This window comes from Triticum aestivum, chromosome 6B (genome assembly GCF_018294505.1).
Source record: "Triticum aestivum cultivar Chinese Spring chromosome 6B, IWGSC CS RefSeq v2.1, whole genome shotgun sequence".
NCBI lineage: Eukaryota > Viridiplantae > Streptophyta > Magnoliopsida > Poales > Poaceae > Triticum > Triticum aestivum.
Genome location: NC_057810.1, coordinates 356,295,368 through 356,299,818, shown reverse-complemented (window position 1 = coordinate 356,299,818; position 4,451 = coordinate 356,295,368).

The window sequence follows — 4,451 nt, the reverse complement described above, 5'->3', positions numbered from 1 at the left end:
CTGCTTCCTGAATCATATCCGGGCCAAAGAATTGTCTTTCCCCAGTTTCTGACCAGTTAAGGGGTGTTCGACACCGTCGTCCATAGAGAACTTCAAAAGGGGCTTTACCCAAGCTAGATTGATAGCTGTTGTTATAAGCAAATTCGGCAAATGGAAGGCATTTCTCCCACTCCATTCTGAATGAGATAACAGAGGCTCGAAGCATGTCTTCTAGGATCTGGTTGACGCGTTCTACTTGACCACTTGATGGAGGGTGAAAAGCGGTGCTAAAGGAAAGGCGGGTTCCCATAGCATTGTGGAAACTTTCCCAAAATCGAGAGGTGAAAAGACTTCCTCGATCCGAGTTAATTTCCAAAGGAACACCATGGAGAGACACTATTCGGGAGATGTATAAGTCTGCCAATTGACTAGCGGTTATACTCTCACGAACAGGTAAGAAATGGGCTACCTTGGAAAGACGATCGACAACAACGAAGATAGCATTATTCCCTCTCTTGGTCCTGGGAAAACCGGTAATGAAGTCCATACCAATTTTATCCCATTTCCATTCAGGAATAGCTAGGGGTTGAAGGGTGCCAGCAGGCCGTTGATGCTCTGCTTTTACACGACGACAGACGTCGCAATTAGCAATATACTGAGCAATTTCTCTCTTCATCCTAGTCCACCAGAACCTCTGGCGTAGGTCCTGATACATCTTGGTACCACCGGGATGAATGGTGAGAGGAGATTCATGAGCTTCCTTAAGGATCAATCGTCTCAGGTTTCGCACCTTGGGAACCACTAGTCGATTCCCGAAGTATACGACCCCTTGATCATCAATGGAGAAACAATTCGCAACTCCTTTCTTGATGTTTTTCTTGATGCGGGAAATTCCCGGATCTACCTTCTGTGCTTTGATGATCTGATCCGTAAGGGTAGGTTTCGCCACCAAGGTGGAAAGAAAACCTTGAGGAACAATGTGAAGGTTAAGCTTCCGAAATTCCTCATGGAGAAGCGGTTGACTTTGTTGTAACATCAGGTTGTTACAATAAGATTTACGACTTAGCGCATCAGCCATGACGTTGGCTTTCCCTGGGGTGTAAGTTATTCCTAAGTCGAAATCTGTGATCAACTCGACCCAACGTCTTTGCCTGAGATTCAAATCCGGTTGGGTGAAGATGTACTTCAGACTTTGGTGATCAGTGAATATTTCGCAACGATTACCGAGAAGGTAATGTCGCCAGGTTTTAAGTGCATAGACTACAGCTGCAAGCTCTAGATCATGAGTAGGATAATTCTCCTCATGTGGGTGCAATTGCCGTGAGGCGTAAGCAATTACGTGTCGATCTTGCATGAGAATACAGCCTAGTCCTTGTCGCGAGGCATCGCAGTAGATAACAAAGTCCTTAGAGAAGTCTGGCGGTACCAGTACGGGAGCAGAAGTCAGGCGTCTTTTCAGTTCCTGAAAGCTGTGCTCACATTGTGGAGTCCATTCGAACTTTTTATCTTTCTTGAGGAGTTCGGTTAGAGGTTTTGCAACTTTGGAGAAGTTCTCGACAAAGCGACGGCAATAGCTCGCTAAGCCCAGAAAACTCCGAACTTGCTTGACCGATTCAGGTGGAGTCCAATTAAGGACGGCTTGAACTCGCTCGGGGTTAACAGCAATACCTTTACCAGATATTACATGACCTAGATAGGTCACTTCTGACAACCAAGATTCACATTTAGAAAACTTGGCATAAAGGCGATGCTCTCGAAGTTTCTTCAACACTAGCCTTAGATGTTCGGCATGTTCTTCCTCGTTCTTGGAGTAGATGAGTATATCATCGAGGTAAACCACGACGAATTTATCCAAATACTCCATGAAGATTGAGTTCATTAACCGAGAAAAAGTGGCTGGAGCGTTGGTTAAACCGAAGGACATGACGGTGTACTCGTATTGGCCATAACGAGTAACAAAGGCCGTTTTAGGAATGTCCCCATTCCTGATTTTGATTTGATGGTAGCCCAACCTCAAATCCATTTTGGAGAAGATTGAGGATCCAGCGAGCTGATCATACAAGTCGTTGATCCTGGGGAGCGGATATTTGTTCTTGATTGTGACCAAATTGACAGGTCGATAATCTACAACCATCCGGTCCATACCATCCTTCTTCTTGACAAAGAGGACGGGGCAAGCCAACAGAGATGAACTAGGTCGGATGAAACCCTTTTTCAAGGACTCATCGAGTTGTTTCTTAAGCTCGGCTAGTTCTAGTGGTGCCATCTTATAGGGTCTTCTAGCAATCGGAACGGTTCCTGGAATGAGGTCTATTACGAACTCAACATCCCTGTCAGGTGGAACACCTGGCAATTCCTTTGGGAAGACATCCGGGAAGTCACGGACTACCGGGACGTCCTCAAGGTCTGGCAAAGGGCTGGCGTTCAGAGAATATAACTGTCGCTTGGCTATTCGGGTCAAGACATTGACTATCTTCCCCGAAGGATGGGTGAGTTGAACAGTCCTAGAGAAGCAATCAATTTGGGCATGATGGGCTGACATCCAGTCCATACCCAAGATGATATTAATATCTGAAGATTTAAGGGCTATCAAAGATGCGAGAAAAACAAGTCTGTCGACTTGAATTTCATTTCCATGGCTTACTCTAGAAGTTTGCCATTTGGATCCCGGAGTTTGAATTACCATAGAGGTGGGCATCTCACAGAATGTGGTGTTATGCAGACGAGCATAGCTCTCGGATATAAATGAATGAGATGCTCCTGTATCAAAAAGAACAGATGCCGGGTGGCAATTAACAAGGAGCGTACCGAGAACGACGTTGGGATCCTCTTGAGCTTCTTCGGCAGAGATATAGTTGACATGGCCACGTGTAGCGGTGGCCGGCTTGGCGTGGAACACTTTACCTATCGGCTTGCCACGGCCAATAACTTTAGCAGATTGGTTGGGGTTGGTCTGGGGACACTCGCGTATATAGTGGTCCGATTCCCCACACTTAAAACAAGTCACAGAACTGGTACGTGGAGGAGCACTGTTGGTTGGACCACCATAGGGCTTGGCTGGTGCAGACTGTTGAACGGGGCGAGGCACCTGGAAGGATGGCCTCGGTGTGAACCTGGGTGGCAGGGCAGTGTTGGGCACCCACACGCGGCGCTTCTGAGGACCAGCACCAGATGAGGAACCCACGTCACGGCCATGCTTGCGTGTTGCGTCATAATCGGTCTGACCAGTCTCAGCACTGATGGCCTTGTTAACAAGCTTCTGAAAAGATGTGCACTCATGCAGACGGAGGTCGCGGTGAAGCTCAGGACTAAGTCCCTTACGGAACCTTGCTTGCTTCTTGGCATCAGTAGAAACTTCCTCAGTGGCATATCGTGCGAGGTTACCGAACTCCCTGCTGTAAGCATCCACAGAGAGTCGGCCTTGGGTGAAACTGCAAAATTCCTCACGTTTACGGTCCATGAGACCCTCCGGAATGTGATGTTCACGGAAAGCCTCACTGAATTCAGCCCAAGTAGTGACATGGCCCGCTGGGCGCATAGCTCCATAATTCTCCCACCATAGACTGGCGGGGCCTTCAAGATGATATGCAGCAAAGGTGACCTTGTCAGCCTCAGCTACTAGCGCGGAACGCAGTTTGTGAGAGATACTGCGAAGCCAGTCATTAGCGTCGAGAGGCTCGACGGAGTGGTGGAACGTGGGTGGATGTAACTTGATGAAATCACTGAGTGACACCACGTTAGTCCTCTGATGGTGTGCTCTGTTCTGTTCAATACGCTCCAACAAACGGTTGGTCTCTCGCTTGTTTCTCTCGGCTTCCAGCATAACTTCGGCTAGGGAAGGAGGATGAGGCAGATTTGCATTCCTGACTTCACTGCCTTTGGCCGGCTCTTGAGGAGCGGGGTTATTGCGCGTGTTGACCATCCTAGGTAAACAAGACAATGATTTAGTCAGAATGATAAGATTCCGACATAGGATACAAAATGTAAGGAATAACTCGGAATGCAAGATGATCATCCGTATGACATGGTAGATACAGAAACTGCTTCTTTATTCCATCGTCATACACACCATGCAAGGTTTAGTACAAGACCAAACAAGGTACTATTACGGTGAAAAGAGGATTACATCTCATCGAGGCATCCCAAGCTCCTATACATTATTTTTCTACATCTCCGGAAGGCGGTACAAACTAGGTCATATCCCACGAGTCACGCAGGACGATAGACGACACAGCTAGTACGAACTAGTGATACTACCACTAACTCAGACCGATCCGTAGTAGTTCTCGTAGAAGTCACCTCCATAGCCTGGAAGCTCAACATGATCATCCGGGAACAGACGATCTCGCGGAGCTTCTGGACCATAGGGGCTAGGATGAGGTCTTGGACCAACAGACGGTGGCGTGCGGGGACCGCGAGGTGGGGTGATGCCTCCTACATCACGCCAACCCATCACGTCTGGCAGAGCAGAT